Here is a 17,136-nt window from a genome sequence, read left to right as displayed (position 1 = left end):
TTATTACTTCTGACAAACTTTCAGTTTTCACACTACACGTGTCAACCTTCAGTTGCCACGCTTCTAGTGCAAATTATATGTGTAATAACCTTTCTTTTTCAGCTACTATAGTAATTGTCCTTAGGACTGGCGACCGTAATTTCCCCCAAATCTCAAATATCTAATTACCGCTAGTTGATTGTTAATGTAACGGCCGCACATTTACTTTCTTTATTAACTTTACCCCTTTTCAAAATCAATTTCCACCAGTTTCATTTGCATTTTTCCTTTCGTTTAGATGTAACCCTTTCCTCCCTCTTTACCGACAAATTAACTTCGGTGACGATTGCTTTTTCCCAAATTTCCATTAGGTACACGCGGTTTAATTTTTCACTGTCATTAAGGTCGATAAGTGAGGGGGAGGTTACAAGACACTCAGCCGGATTCCTGTATTGCGAACCATTATTACCTCAGCTGCGGTCGGTTGCAAACTACTGGACGTGTGGGACGCGTAACGGGGCAAGCAGCGTGCTGTGTCCTTCAGCGACCGACAGGACCTGGGGCGTACGCGGACCCCCGCTGTGGTGAAGTTGTGTGTCGCCTCCACGCTGTCCGTCCAGGATCGTCGTACAGATATCACTGGTGACGCCCGATTTGGTTTATCGGATGCGACTTAGCCGCGCATCGTCAGTACCCATAGCTGTAATTGCCATTTCCTGTACCAGTACTGTAACTGTTTGGTTCGGTAATTCTCTGATTGTTTATTCGAGGTTCGACCCCGGTTCCATACCAGCCTCTGGTTAATGATCCGCTTCTGTCCCTAGGCAGGAAAGTTGTGCGTGCACTCCTATAAAATTACTGAATTTGTTTCTTTATTTAAAGCTCCAACTTAGGTGTTATTTTCCAAGTTCGGTGTCAACTTCCTGGATGGCTTATGTAAGGCGTCGGATTGTGGCGACGGGCATTTATGTACACTACTGGCCATTAAAATTGCTGCACCAAGAAGAAATGCAGATGATAAACGGGTATTCATTGGACCAATATATTATACTAGAACTGACATGTGATTACATTTTCACGCAGTCAGGGTGCATAGATCCTGAGAAATCAGTACCCAGAACAATCACCTCTTGCCGTAATAACGGCCTTGATACGCCTGGGAATTGAGTCAAACAGAGCTTGGATGGCGCGTACAGGTACAGCTGCCCATGCAACTTCAACACGATACCACAGTTCATCAACAGCAGTGACTGGCGTATTGTGACGAGCCAGTTTCTTGGCCACCATTGACCAGACGTTTTCAATTACTGAGAGATCTGGAGAATGTGCTGGCCAGGACAGCAGTCGAACATTTTCTGTATCGAAAGACCTGTACATGACCTGCAACATGCGGTCGTGCATTATCCTGCTGAAATGTAGGGTTTCGCAGGGCTCGAATGAAGGGTGGAGCCACGGGTCGTAACATAACTGAAATGTAACGTCCACTGTTCAAAGTGCCGTCAATGCGAACAAGAGGTTCAAAAGGCTCTGAGCACTATGGGACTCAACATCTTAGGTCATAAGTCCCCTAGAACTTAGATCTACTTAAACCTAACTAACCTAAGGACATCACACACACCCATGCCCGAGGCAGGATTCGAACCTGCGACCGTAGCAGTCCTGCGGTTCCGGACTGCAGCGCCCGAACCGCTAGACCACCGCGGCCTGCGAAGAAGAGGTGATCGAGACGTGTAACCAATGGCACCCCATACCATCACGGCGGGTGACACTCCAGTATGGCGATGACGAATACAAGCTTCCAATGTGCGTTCACCACGATGTCGCCAAACACGGATGCGACCATCATGATGCTGTAAAGAGAACCTGGATTCATCCGAAAAAATGACGTTTTGCCATTCGTGCACCCAGGTTCGTCGTTGAGCACACCATCGCAGGCGCTCCTGTCTGTGATGCCGCGTCAAGGATAACCGCAGCCATGGTCTCCGAGCTGATAGTCCAAGCAGCTGCAAACGTCGTCGAACTGTTCGTGCAGATGATTGTTGTCTTGCAAACGTCCCCATCTATTGACTCAGGGATCGAGACGTTGCTGCACGATCCGTTGCAGCCATGCGGATAAGATGCCTGTCATCTCGACCGCTTGTGATACAACGCCGTTGGGATCCAGCACGGTGTTCCGTATTATCCTCCTGAAATCTCCGATCCCATATTCTGCTAACAGTCATTGGATCCTGACCAACGTGACCAGCGATATCTCGATACGATAAACCGCAGTCGCGATAGGCTACAATCCGACCTTTATCGAACTCGGAAACGGGATGGTACGCATTTCTCCTCCTTACACGAGGCATTACAACAACGTTTCACCAGGCAAAGCCGGTCAACTGCTGTTTGTGTATGAGAAATCGGTTGGAAACTTTCGTCATGTCAGCACGTTGTAGGTGTCGCCACCGGCGCCAACCTCGTGTGAATGCTCTGAAAAGCTAATCATTTGCGTATCACAGCATCTTCTTCCTGTCGGTTAAATTTCGCATCTGTAGCACGTCATCTTCGTGGTATAGCAATTTTAATGGCCAGTAGTGTATTAAGTGGGTTCATTTGATGTGCCACGTCCTGCATGTACTTCTACTAGAGCGAACAGTTTCATCTGTTGTCTTATTGGGTGTCTATACTACCAAGTTTCACATTGTTCTTTTATTGTTTGAAATGGTGGGGCCCCTTGATCTTAATTATTAAGTCTCTCTCAGTGAGGACTTCATTTTGCGTTCGTTACTACTATATTATACGTTTCTGTAATGTTATTCAAAAGATTATGTTCTGTCTGGTGTTAGTCAGGAGTTCTTTAGCCAACCGAACGCGTTTGATTGCGGTTTAGTGCAGCGCTCCGTTTGGCGGTTGCTTGTTTACCCCTCGTGGTGCGAGATGGATACAATTTGTGGTTGGTAGTCGAACTTTCTGCTCAGTAACTGTATTGGAAACTGTGTTCAGATTTTGGCCACCTTACAAGTTTCATTGATTAGACTCCGTCAACTCATAAAAAAATTATTTACTCGTTTTTCTTGTTGCTGTAGTTTTGACTGTCGTGCCACAGCGTTCGGTCTATAGTATTCCTGTACTAAATTCTGTATTTCTCTGTTAACTAGGTTACTATTCGTGTTTCTTTTGGTGGGACTCGAGTGAAATCTGCCTGGTCTGACAGAGCAGGCGCAGCACCCGAAAGCAGAGCCAAGTCCGCGCTCGACCGAATGGCCAGCCGGGTGCAGGCGGTGCTGCACCACCTTCAGCTTTACAAGCCCACTACGGCTTGCAAAGACAGTATTGTACTATGTATTTTTTGTGTATTAATCATTGCGCGCTTACTGCAGCACTCCTTTTACTTTTTTTTATTTCTAGTTCATGTAAATTACTGAAGTGTTAACTGGCTAATTTGCCAACTGAGTAATTACCTAGATTTATTTACTTAAATGTGTTAATGCAAGTGTGGCTAGGCCAACTGGTTGGTTATTAATCTTACTCCTTGTATACACTGTCAGTTTCTGAACTGGACAAACACTAGGACATTTGTTACTTTCATGAAGGTTCTCACCGACTATTTGCACCATTCAGGACGCAACGTTTAAGGTCACTTTTGCCTTATTCAATGTACACTGATCACTTACTCCAAGCAGGAAGTGTCCTGCGCGGCAGCCAGCGTGCGACTGACGCTCAAACAGGAAGTGCCGCTAGACCCCTCCAGCAGCCTTATCAGTGTTGCGTAACTTCCGGACATTTGATTATAGCCCCACACGGGCTAAGTAAATATATGCAGCGCTGTAGCAGACAGTCAACGGCGAAGTCCACATCAAGTCAATACACGGCGTAATATGACACCCGCCCACCTCCCCAAGGGTCGGAACCCCTGCTACCCACATAGAATACGTATTATTCACTGTGTCACATGTCACACATTGAGCTTCCCAGAGTAACCCAGAGAGCATCCCAGGGTGCCCCAGAGAGCTACAACACTAAGAAGAAATCGCTTCTCGGCTTTTGGCAAGATCAATGTGTAGTCTTCTTCTTTAAGAACATCTTTAATTTGAATATATTTAACACATTGAGAAAACAAATAAAATATCACTAATTTAAATAGATAAGATTAACATTACTGATAAGAACATAAAAAATAAAATAAATTATTTTTAAATTCAAGGTTAATCGCTATAAGGCGAAACACACAACCATGTATAAGATCCTTGCTAAGTCCGCTTCAAGGTCATGCGCCTTTAAGGCACCTTCTATAACAGATAATGTCTCTATCATAGTAAGACTCCAATCCAGCTTTAGGCTTCTCATCGCCCCTGACTACAGCAATAGTCATCCATGAATTACCTGGTACAACTTCATTTGTGGTACAAGAGAAATTAATTTTACAGCCAACAAAAGTTATTGGCCCACTGAGAATCTCCTGTTGAGAAACATCATTTGGTGTCTCATCAAAGCTGAAAACAGTCTTGTAGACTGGCATTCTGCTCCTCCTTGAATATCTTCTACGACGGTACGGCATGCCTGTGTGCTCCGTGCGGCTGCTTCGAGTCGACTGAGCATGCTGCTGCCTCAGAACAGGATGCGAACTTCCTGCCCCCATTCACGCCAGCGCGCCTTATCAATGTTGCGTAACTTCCGCCTGTTTGATTATAGCCCCACACGGCCCTAGTAAAACTAGGGGCCGTGTGGCGCGGCTGCCTCGCTCAGCGGCTAAGTCCGCTTCAAGGTCATGCGCCTATAAGGCGACACACACAGCCATGTGTGTGTCGCCTTAAAGGCGCATGACCTTGAAGCGGACTTAGCAGGGATCTTATACATGGTTGTGTGTTTCGCCTTATAGCGATTAACCTTGAATTTAAAAATAATTTATTTTATTTTTTTATGTTCTTATCAGTAATGTTAATCTTATCTATTTAAATTAGTGATATTTTATTTGTTTTCTCAATGTGTTAAATATATTCAAATTAAAGATGTTCTTAAAGAAGAAGACTACACATTGATCTTGCCAAAAGCCGAGAAGCGATTTCTTCTTAGTGTTGTAGCTCTCTGTTATAGAACATTTGCTGGACTGACTTAGCCGCTCGAGCGCGCCTATATATTTACTTAGACTCGTGTGGCGCTATAATCAAACACTTCCGGTGTTGCGTAATGTTTTTGAATGAGATTGCGTCCCTTGCGCACCTCCGCTATCTGGTGCTATAGTAATTTTCTTATATTGTTCTTATTTGTGGATTATACTTCTAGTTTGGATTGTAAATCTTGAAGTTTCTTTCGAGAGAGGATTTTAGCTCTTTTATTGTACTGCTACAGTTTTTATTACTGTACTTAATCTGTTCGCCATTATTCAATCTGATACAATTTTATGATTGTATATTATTCTGTTTCTTAGTAGTCAATACTGCTGGAGGTGCTTTTCCGGTATGTATTTAATAAATCTAACTTAGTATGTTCTGCTAAAATAAAGTTCACAACACTAATGACGTTCACTCTGCCTTTGGCCCTGTCCGTTGTACCACAGAGAGCCTGACGCGGATATTGTGTACCACTAATGTCTGTCTTCTCTTGCTGTGTCCGCAGCTCTCCTCTTTCCATTCCCTTCCAGCACTGCCTCCTATTTTGTTTTTGTGGTGTCGTCTGAAGAGCGGGGTGCCAGAACAAAGTTGATATCTCACAATGCAACCATAAGGAAAGATCTGTGTTGGTCCATTGTGGACGTGGCGCAGCAGCTAGTCAAATATGTAACAAAGAAATTCGCGAAACAGCCCTGCAAGTTGAGAAGTTATTTTATTTTGTTTTCGCTACGAGTTTCGGCAGTTCAATGTGCCACTTCAGACCCCATTTGTAGAGGTGCATATGGGGCCTGAAGACAGCATATTGAATTGCCGAAATTGGTAGCAAAAATAAAACAAAACAACTTCTCAATGTGTAAGGCTGTTTGGCGAATTTCTTTGTTAAATACAAGGAAAGATAGTCGCAGCAAATCGCATCGATGACTGAGCGACAAGGGCGTAGCCATGTCCAGGAATGTTTTGCTACGACCAAGCACAGGGTTCCTCACCCCAGAACGCTGTCACCGACCAAGACGACAGCATTGTCTTCTAGTAGGCCAGCTATGAGACCAATGTATTGGGCAGAACGCTACCTGAAAGTTGTTGTTAAATGTATTCTGTGTGGGGGACTTGTTCTTTGTCTGTATCAAGTTATATGCTATTGTTCTCAGACAGTACTAATTACTCATGATTTTCATGTAGAAATGGACTGAACGAAATTAAGTAATTCTTCTTATCTACGTCGTATTAAAGTGAACTAATATTTTTTTGTGTTAGAGCATCCACTCCGTCTCCTTTCGGAGCAAAGTAAGAACCCCCTGTTGTACCGACCAGTTTACTTTAGCCTGGTACAACAATCTCTCCAGTTTATCGTTACCTTTCCAAATGCTTCACCAGCCAGTGTCTCCTTGTGGTAAAGTGCATGTCTACGAGAGTAGTTTCCTGTAATGTTGTCATAGTACAGTCACACCTCTGAATACGAGAAATTTGGAAAGCTCTAACACTTTTTATTTCGATTGCTTGTACTTTAATGAGAGTTACATCTTCAAAATTCACGCTAAGGATATTACTGCAAGGTACATACGCTTCTGTTTTGCTGAAACTGAATGACACATTTGCAAACCTGGGCCGGCCGGTGTGGCCGTGCGGTTCTAGGTGCTTCAGTCTGGAACCGCATGACCGCTACGGTCGCAGGTTCGAATCCTGCCTCGGGCATGGATGTGTGTGATGTCCTTAGGTTAGTTAGGTTTAAGTAGTTCTAAGTTCTAGGGGACTGATGACCACAGATGTTAAGTCCCATAGTGCTCAGAGCCCTTTGAACCATTTTTTTTTTTTTTTTTTGCAAACCTGGACAACAGTTCGCTTTATGTTTGCCTCTTTCTTTTGAAGCGGCAACGTACTTGACGTTAACTCCAGCTGTAGTCGATCTGAGCTCGTACTTGCTTTACTTCTTTTCACAGAGACGTCTTAATCCACCAGTTCATAACTGCGTAGGTTTCCGAGGGCAGAGTAGGTCAAAAATGTTACCACAGTCAGTAAATCCAGAAGAAGGCCATACTAACCATGACCGAAACGTTGGTTACACCACCGTAGTTTTTTGCATTATGAGGCGGTGCGCTATTATGTATCAAATTAGTGAACCGATGTAAATATGGGATGGTATTCAATGTTAAATCTACAACGTTCACTATCACGTTGTTGGATGGAAGTAAAATACGCGTGTGCTCCCTGCCGCCGTTGGATAAGCAGCTGCAGCAGCAAGTCATATACTCCTAGCTCACTCATTTGTTACATAGTTTAATTCCTAATTTCTTTGCGTGTTTTTGGTACTTGCATTGTTTAATTCATAAATTTCGGGCGTATTATAGTATTTGAGAGTTGTAGCATCGCGTTTTAGTATCTGAATAGTGTAAAATCGCGTAGTCTCCTTCCGCCGCCGATCAGTGTCTCAGCAGTGCGCATGTAGCAGCATTTACTGCATTTACTAGGCAATCTTTTGTATTTTAATAACCGTTTAAATTTTGTTTGCGCTCTCTGTAGATTAGTTCAGACGTTCTTTGCACAACAGTTTTTAGCATGGATAGGGACTGCAACTGCTGTGTTCGGATGTAGGCTGAGTTGGCATCCCTTCGCTCCCAGCTTCAGGCAGTGCTGGCTTCGGTCACACAGCTCGAGGCTGTTGCCAATGGGCATCACTGTGGGGGTCCGGATGAGGGTTTGTCGGGGACGGCCAGCTCGTCCCACGCATCCCCCGATCGGACTACGACTGTGGTTGCCCGGGATACTACCCACATTGAGGCTGATCCCTCACCTGTGGTAGAGTGGGAGGTCGTCTCAAGGTGTGGCAGGGGGCGAAAGACATTCCGGAGGGCTGAACGGAAGGCCTCTCCAGTTTGTCTGACGAACCGGTGTCAGGCTCTGTCTCAGGCTGATACTGATCTTCGGCCTGACATGGCTGCTTGTCCTGATCCAGAGGTTGCCCCTAAGTCTGCAAGATCCGGGTGGTCGCAGAGGGTGGGCTTACTGGTAGTTGGGAGCTCCAACGTCAGGCGCGTAATGGGGCCCCTTAGGGATATGGCAGCAAGAGAGGGGAAGAAAACCAATGTGCACTCCGTGTGCATACCGGGGGGAGTCATTCCAGATGTGGAAAGGGTTCTTCCGGATGCCATGAAGGGTACAGGGTGCACCCATCTGCGGGTGGTCGCTCATATCGGCACCAATGATGTGCGTCGCTATGGATCGGAGGAAATCCTCTCTGGCTTCCGGCGGCTATCTGATTTGGTGAAGACTGCCAGTCTCGCTATCGGGATGAAAGCAGAGCTCACCATCTGCAGCATCGTCGACAGGACTGACTGCGGACCTTTGGTACAGAGCCGAGTGGAGGGTCTGAATCAGAGGTTGAGACGGTTCTGCGACGGTGTGGGCTGCAGATTCCTCGACTAGCGCCATAGGGTGGTGGGGTTTCGGGTTCCGCTGGATAGGTCAGGAGTCCATTACACGCAACAAGCGGCTACACGGGTAGCAGGGGTTGTGTGGCGTGGGCTGGGTGGTTTTATAGGTTAGATGGCCTTGGGCAAGTACAGAAAGGGCAACAGCCTCAACGGGTGCGGGGCAAAGTCAGGACATGCGGGGACCAAGCAGCAATCGGTATTGTAATTGTAAACTGTCGAAGCTGCGTTGGTAAAGTACCGGAACTTCAAGCTCTGATAGAAAGCACCGAAGCTGAAATCGTTATAGGTACAGAAAGCTGGCTGAAGCCAGAGATAAATTCTGCCGAAATTTTTACAAAGGTACAGACGGTGTTTAGAAAGGATAGATTGCATGCAACCGGTGGTGGAGTGTTCGTCGCTGTTAGTAGTAGTTTATCCTGTAGTGAAGTAGAAGCGGATAGTTCCTGTGAATTATTATGGGTGGAGGTTACACTCAACAACCGAGCTAGGTTAATAATTGGCTCCTTTTACCGACCTCCCGACTCAGCAGCATTAGTGGCAGAACAACTGAGAGAAAATTTGGAATACATTCCACATAAATTTTCTCAGCATGTTATAGTCTTAGGTGGAGATTTCAATTTACCAGATATAGAATGGGACACTCAGATGTTTAGGACGGGTGGTAGGGACAGAGCATCGAGTGACATTATACTGAGTGCACTATCCGAAAATTACCTCGAGCAATTAAACAGAGAACCGACTCGTGGAGATAACATCTTGGACCTACTGATAACAATCATAAGGCCGTTGCAGCATCCCTGAATATGGAAGTTAATAGGAATATAAAAAAGGGAGGACGGTTTATCTGTTTAGCAAGAGTAATAGAAGGCAGATTTCAGACTACCTAACGGATCAAAGCGAAAATTTCTGTTCCGACACTGACAATGTTGAGTGTTTATGGAAAAAGTTCAAGGCAATCGTAAAATGCATTTTAGACAGGTACGTGCCGAGTACAACTGTGAGGGACGGGAAAAACCCACCGTGGTACAACAACAAAGTTAGGAAACTACTCCGAAAGCGAAGAGAGCTTCACTCAAAGTTTAAACGCAGCCAAAACGTCTCAGACAAACAGAAGCTAAACGATGTCAAAGTTAGCGTAAGGAGGGCTATGCGTGAAGCGTTCAGTGAATTCGAAAGTAAAATTCTATGTTGACAGAAAATCCTAGGAAGTTCTGGTCTTACGTTGAATCAGTAAGTGGCTCGAAACAGCATATCCAGACACTCCGGGATGATGAAGGCATTGAAACAGAGGATGACACGCGTAAAGCTGAAATACTAAAAACCTTTTTCCAAAGCTGTTTCACAGAGAAGACTGCACTGCAGTTCCTTCCCTAAATCCTCGCACAAACGAAATGGCTGACATCGAAATAAGTGTCCAAGGAATAGAAAAGCAACTGGAATCACTCAACAGAGGAAAGTCCACTGGACCTGACGGGATACCAATTCGATTCTACACAGATTACGCGAAAGAACTTGCCCCCCTTCTAACAGCCGTGTACCGCAAGTCTCTAGAGGAACGGAAGGTTCCAAATGATTGGAAAAGAGCACAGGTAGTCCTAGTCTTCAAGAAGGGTCGTCGAGCAGATGCGCAGAACTATAGACCTATATCTCTGACATCGATCTGTTGTAGAATTTTTGAACATGTTTTTTGCTCGAGTATCATGTCGTTTTTGGAAGCCCAGAATCTACTATGTAGGAATCAACATGGATTCCGGAAACAGCGATCGTGTGAGACCCAACTCGCTTTATTTGTTCATGAGACCCAAAAAATATTAGATACAGGCTCCCAGGTAGATGCTATTTTTCTTGACTTCCGGAAGGCGTTCGATACAGTTCCGCACTGTCGCCTGATAAACAAAATAAGAGCCTACGGAATATCAGACCAGCTGTGTGGCAGGATTGAAGATTTTTTTAGCAAACAGAACACAGCATGTTGTTATCAATGGAGAGACGTCTACAGACGTTAAAGTAACCTCTGGCGTGCCACAGGGGAGTGTTATGGGACCATTACTTTTCACAATATATGTAAATGACCTAGTAGATAGTGTCGGAAGTTCCATGCGGCTTTTCGCGGATGATGCTGTAGTATACAGAGAAGTTGCAGCATTAGAAAATTGTAGCGAAATGCAGGAAGATCTGCAGCGGATAGGTACTTGGTGCAGGGAGTGGCAACTGACCCTTAACATAGACAAATGTAATGTATTGCGAATACATAGAAAGAAGGATCCTTTATTGTATGATTATATGATAGCGGAACAAACACTGGTAGCAGTTACTTCTGTAAAATATCTGGGAGTATGCGTGCGGAACGATTTGAAGTGGAATGATCATATAAAATTAATTGTTGGTAAGGCGGGTACCAGATTGAGATTCATTGGGAGAGTCCTTAGAAAATGTAGTCCATCAACAAAACACTCGTTCGACCTATACTTGAGTATTGCTCATCAGTGTGGGATCCGTACCAGATCGGGTTGACGGAGGAGATAGAGAAGATCCAAAGAAGAGCGGCGCGTTTCGTCACAGGGTTATTTGGTAACCGTGATAGCGTTACGGAGATGTTTAACAAACTCAAGTGACAGACTCTGCAAGAGAGGCGCTCTGCATCGCGGTGTAGCTTGCTCGTCAGGTTTCGAGAGGGTGCGTTTCTGGATGAGGTATCGAATATATTGCTTCCCCCTACTTATACCTCCCGAGGAGATCACGAATGTAAAATTAGAGAGATTCGAGCGCGCACGGAGGCTTTCAGACAGTCGTTCTTCCCGCGAACCATACGCGACTGGAACAGGAAAGGGAGGTAATGACAGTGGCACGTAAAGTGCCCTCCGCCACACACCGTTGGGTGGCTTGCGGAGTATAAATGTAGATGTAGATGTAGACGGTTCGGAAATGTAAGAGAGACTGAGTCCATGTGAATTAGTTGATGAGTGAGCGGCAATGGCAGCGTTGCAAGGTCTGTGCCAGGCGCCAACGCCGCCTGGCTATTTCTGGGTAGCGCATGCGCAGTGTGCTGGCAGCTGGTTCATTACCAGTGATGACTTCTCGCTGCCGCCAGAATAACACAGGCGCCGAGGGCGCGCGTGGTGCATCGATCTGCAGCTCTGATGTGGTTTCACCTGTCAGCCGTGAATACGCACAAGCTTTCAGCGTCGACACACTCCTAGTTATGATAAAGCGCCTCTATTACGCATGTACAGTCCCCTGAATTAACGCTGATTGGTGTGTATGTCACCATTATAATCTGCCGCTTTCAGACTGTGGACAAGTTTTTAGTATGGTGCTTTACAATACGCAAGCCCACTAATTCTCCCTGGTCCCCTTTTCCGTAACCTCCGGACTGATGAAACTTGAAAATTACTTAAACAACCACAAATTCCAAGCAATCCTGTTATAACTCATTTTCTTTGGATAATTTTTTTTCTAAACTTTTCCTGTTGTTTAACGCGCAGTGCTCGGTATCGAATCCTTGAATCAATTTCGACCGTTGGATTCAATTCCACGAGTGTCTTTTCTAAAGTTCTGCATATTATAAAATATAACGGAAGAAAATAACTTACTTTACAAAATACCTATATAGGCCTTCAGTATAACGTCCATTCCGGCTTATGATAGTTTCCGAACGTTTTGGCAACTTCTGTATCCGGTCAGACTATTTCCACTGTTGAACTATCTGGTTACTCGGGTTACCTCACTGGAAGCTCCATCAGTTGTATCATTGTGACCACTGAGACTGCAGTACTGGCTGAAGATCTCGTATGTAGGTTTCGTCAACAATCTCCTTCAGGAAGTGTTCTCCTTCTCTTCGATAACATTAAGCAATTAATCTGCGCGACTAACATTCTGTTCTTCATTCACATTACGTGGAACCCATATAGCAGCTTTTCAGTTATGATTCTGTAAACTGAAATGACAGACCTTCTGGCCACATATGCGATTTCCTCAAATGTTTTTCGGCAGTTCTCTCTCAAAACGAATTAACTATAACCTGAGAGGTGTAGTCTGTTGCCGTTGATGGCCTTCTACTTCTTAGGTTGTCGTAAGTGATTACCCGACCTTCACGGAAACGAGCAGACCACCATGATGCTGTGCTATTCGGACACCTAAATTTCCGTTGGGTTCTTTCCATGTAAGGATTCGATTTTGGTGTAGGAACGCTGGAGACTACATGTAATTAGACTTGTTTCGGTTTCCCTTCTATTTACTGAATCATCATCCTGGACATCAACAATTCGTTTCATTACGGTAACTTCTGAATGAAGGTTGGACATGCACTAAACTGACAAAATCATGGGATAGCGATATGCACTGCTACGGTCGCAGGTTCGAATCCTGCCTCGGGCATGGATGTGTGTGATGTCCTTAGGTTAGTTAGGTTTCATTAGTTCTAAGTTCTAGGCGACTGATGACCTCAGCAGTTAAGTCGCATAGTGCTCAGAGCCAGATAGCGATATGCACTTATGGCGATGGCGGCAGTATGGCGTACACAACGAATAAAAGGACAATGCAATGGCAGAGCTGTTATTTGTACTCCGGTGATTCATGTGAAAAGTTTTCCGACCTGATTATGATAGCACAAAGGAATTAAAGGAGTCTGAACTCGAAATGCTAGTTGGAGCTAGACGCATGCGACACTCCATTTCGGAAATCTTTAGGCAGTTCTATATTCCGACATCCACAGTGTCAAGTGTGTGCCGAGGATACCAAACTTAAGGCGTTACCTCTCACCAAGGACAGCAAAGCGGCCGACGGCCTTCCCTAACGACGGAGAACAGCGGCGTTTGTGTAGAGTTGTCAGCGCTAACAAACGAGTAACAATGCATGAAATAATCGCATAAATCAGTGTACAAATATCACGAACGTATCTCTTTAGACAGCGCGGCGAAATGTGACAGTAATGCAGCAGATTACCGACGCGAGTGCCTTTGTTAACAGCACGACATGCCCTGCTGCACATCTCCTGGACTCGTGACCATATGAATTGGACTGACCGGGGCCTGGTCAGCTAAGTCCTGATATCAGGCGATAAGGAGGGGAAAGACTGGTCTATGGGTAGTGTCTTTGATCGTTAATCTAAGCGGTTTTGGTCCCGGGTTCATATCCAGCGAGCGCTTAAATTTTGAATAAAAATCAGCAATGGCGGCCGAAGACTTCCGGCATAAGAAGTCACTCTCGTTCTGCCAACAGCCTAGTCAAAGGTGGAGGAGCGGACACAGGTTCAGGGCACTGTCTTGCCCATGGGATGGGAAAATGTCCCCACAGGCGGTAGAATCTGCAATGATCAACGGTATGAGGATGTAGGAGGCAATGGAAACGACTGCATTAAGGGCAAATAATGTGTATCCACGGGATATGTGTAAGTAGGCTGTTTAGGTTCTTATATTGGTAACGCCGCCGCCACGTAGCGCTCTCTGTATGAAAATCACTGGCTGTGCTGTGTGCAGTCTGTGGCTAGTTTGCATTGTTGTCTGCCATTGTAGTGTTGGGCAGCGGCAGCTGGACGTGAACAGCGCGTAGCGTTGCGCAGTTGGAGGTGAGCCGCCAGCAGTGGTGGATGTGGGGAGAGAGATGGCGGAGGTTTGAAATTTGTAATACTGGATGGCATGAACTGCTATATATATTATGATTATTAAGGTAAATACATTGTTTGTTCTCTATTAAAATCTTTCATTTGCTAACTATGCCTATCAGTAGTTAGTGCCTTCCGTAGTTTGAATCTTTTATTTAGCTGGCAGTAGTGGCGCTCCCTGTATTGCAGTAGTTCGAGTAACGAAGATTTTTGTGAGGTAAGTGATTTGTGAAAGGTATAGGTTAATGTTAGTCAGGGCCATTCTTTTGTAGGGATTTTTGAAAGTCAGATTGCGTTGCGCTAAAAAATATTGTGTGTCAGTTTAAGCACAGTCATGTATAAATTTTTCAAAGGGGACGTTTCATATGTAACCTGTAATCGAAAAAATGTCATGCTGATCTCTCTAGTGCCAAAATATTCCGGGATAGTTGCGCATTTTGATCTCTGGGAGAGGACTGCCAAGAGGGGACGTGACCACGTGAAAAAGATTGAATAACCAACGAACCGATGACGTTTTACGAGTCGGAACGTGAAATGTCAGAAGTTTGAACGTGGTAGGGAAGTTATAAAATCGGCAATGCAGATTGGAAAAATGCAGAGGCTAAATCAAAATGGAAAATGAAAAGGCTAAATCTGGATATAATGGGGGTCAGTGCAGTAAAACGGTAAGAAGACAAGGATTTATGGTCAGATGATTATAGGGTAATATCAACAGCGGCAGAAAATTGTATATCGGATATATGATTCATTATGAGTAGGAAGGTAGGGCAGAGAGTGAGTTATTGTGAACAGTTTATTGATAGGGCTGTTTTCTTCAGAATCGAAAACAAACCAACTTCGAGAACGACACTTCAGGTATAATACTGACGTCGCAAGCTAAAGATGAAGAGAGAGAAAAAGTATATCAGGTTATTGAACGGTGAAGTCAGTATGAAAACCTAATAGTCGTGGGGGACTGGAATACGGTTGTTGGGAAAGGAGTAGAAGAAAGGATTACGAGAGACTTTGGACTTGTCGCTAGGAATGAGCAGAAAGACTAATTGAGTTTTGCAATAAATTTCAGCTAGTAATAGCTAAAATTTTCTTCAAGATTCAAAAGAGCAGGAGTTATACTTGGAAAAGGCCGGGAGATACGGGAATATTTCAGTCAGTTTCATCATGGTCGGAGAGAGATTTCGAAATCAGATATTGGATTGTAAAGCGTACCCAGGAGTAGATATAGACTCAATGTCGTATTGGTGAAGAGTAAGCTGAAGCTTAAGGCATTAGTCGGAAAGAATCAATACGCAAAGAAGTGCGATACGGAAATGCTAACGAAAAATAAGGTTTGACTTGATGTTCTCTGAGGCTATAGGTACTGCGATAAAGAATAGCTTTATAGGCAGTACAGTTGAAAAGGAGCGGATATCTCTAGCGCAATCACAGAAGTTGGAAAGAAAAACGTAGGTATAACGAAGGTGGATGCGAAGAAACCATGGGTAACAGAAGAAATACTTCAGTTGATCGATGAAAGAAGGAAGTACAAAAATGTTGAGGGAAATTTAGGAATACTGGAAATACAAGTCGCTGAGCAATGAAATAAATATGAATTCAGGGCAGTTAAGTCCACCCCTGGTAGCTGAGTGGTCAGCGCGACAGAATGTCAATCCTCAGGGCCCAGGTTCGATTCCCGGCTGGGTCGGAGATTTTCTCCGCTCAGGGACTGCTAGTTGTGTTGTCCTAATCATCATCATTTCATCCCATTGACACGCAAGTCGCCGAAGTGGCGTCAAATGGAAAGACTTGCATCCGGCGAACGGTCTACTCGACGGGAGGCCTTAGTCACATGACAATTTATTTTTAGGGTAGTTAAGACGAAATGGCTGCATGAGAAATGATTGTCGGAAGGACTGACTCAGCATTAACGAAAGTCGAAACAACATTCGGTGAAATTAAAAGCAAGAGTGGTAACATTAAGAGACCAACGGAAATTCCACTTCAAATGCAGAGGAGTGACCGGATAGGGGCTAAGAGTACCATAAAAGCCTCTATGAGGGAGAAGATTTGCCTGATGTGATAGAAGAATAGACAGGGGATTCAGTATTAGAATCAGAATTTGAAAGAGCTTTGGAAGAATTAAAATCGAATAAGGCAGAAGGAATAGAGAGCATTCCATCAGAACTTCTAAAATCATTGGGGGAAGAGGCAACAAAATAACTATTCACATTTGTGTGGAGAATGTATGAGTCAGGAGACATACCGTCTGACTTTCAGAAAAATGTCATCTACATGAGCTGACAAGTGCGAGAATTATCGCACAGTCAGCTTAACAGCTCAGGCATCCAAGTTACTGACAAGTATAATATACAGGAGAAAGGAAAAGAAAGTTGAGGACGCCTTACATGACGATCAATTTGGATTTAGGAAAAATAAAGGCACCAGAGAGGCAATTCTGACGCTGCAGTTGCTAGTGGAAGCGAGACTAAAGAAAAGACACGTATATAGGATTCGTTGCTCTGGAAAAACAGTTCAACAATTTAAAATGGTGCACTATGTTCGATATGATGAGCAAAAAGGGGTAAGATATAGGGAGAGACGGGTAATATACAGGATGTACAGGAGCCAAGAGGGAATAATAAGAGCGAAAGACCAGGAATGAAGTGCTCGGATTAGAAAGGGTGTAAGACAGGAATGGAGTCTTTCGTCCATACTGTTCAATCTTTGCATCGAAGACGTAATAGTGAAAATAAAAGAAAGGTATAAGAGTGAAATTAAAATTCAAGGTGAAAGATAACAACGATAAGTTTCGCTGATCACATTGCTATCCTCAACAAAAGTGAAGAAGAACTACAGGATCTGCTAAATGAAATTGGCAGTGTAATTGGCACTATGGGACTTAACATCTGAGATTATCAGTCCCCTAGAACTTAGAACTACTTAAACCTAACCAACCTAAGGACATCATACACATCCATGCCCGAGGCAAGATTTGAACCTGCGACCGTAGCAGTCGCGCGGTTCCGGACTGAAGCGCCTAGAACCGCTCGGCCAGCGC

Source organism: Schistocerca cancellata, chromosome 3 (genome assembly GCF_023864275.1).
Source record: "Schistocerca cancellata isolate TAMUIC-IGC-003103 chromosome 3, iqSchCanc2.1, whole genome shotgun sequence".
Lineage (NCBI taxonomy): Eukaryota > Metazoa > Arthropoda > Insecta > Orthoptera > Acrididae > Schistocerca > Schistocerca cancellata.
The sequence above is the reverse complement of the archived record's forward strand: the minus strand, read 5'-3'. Positions refer to the sequence as shown.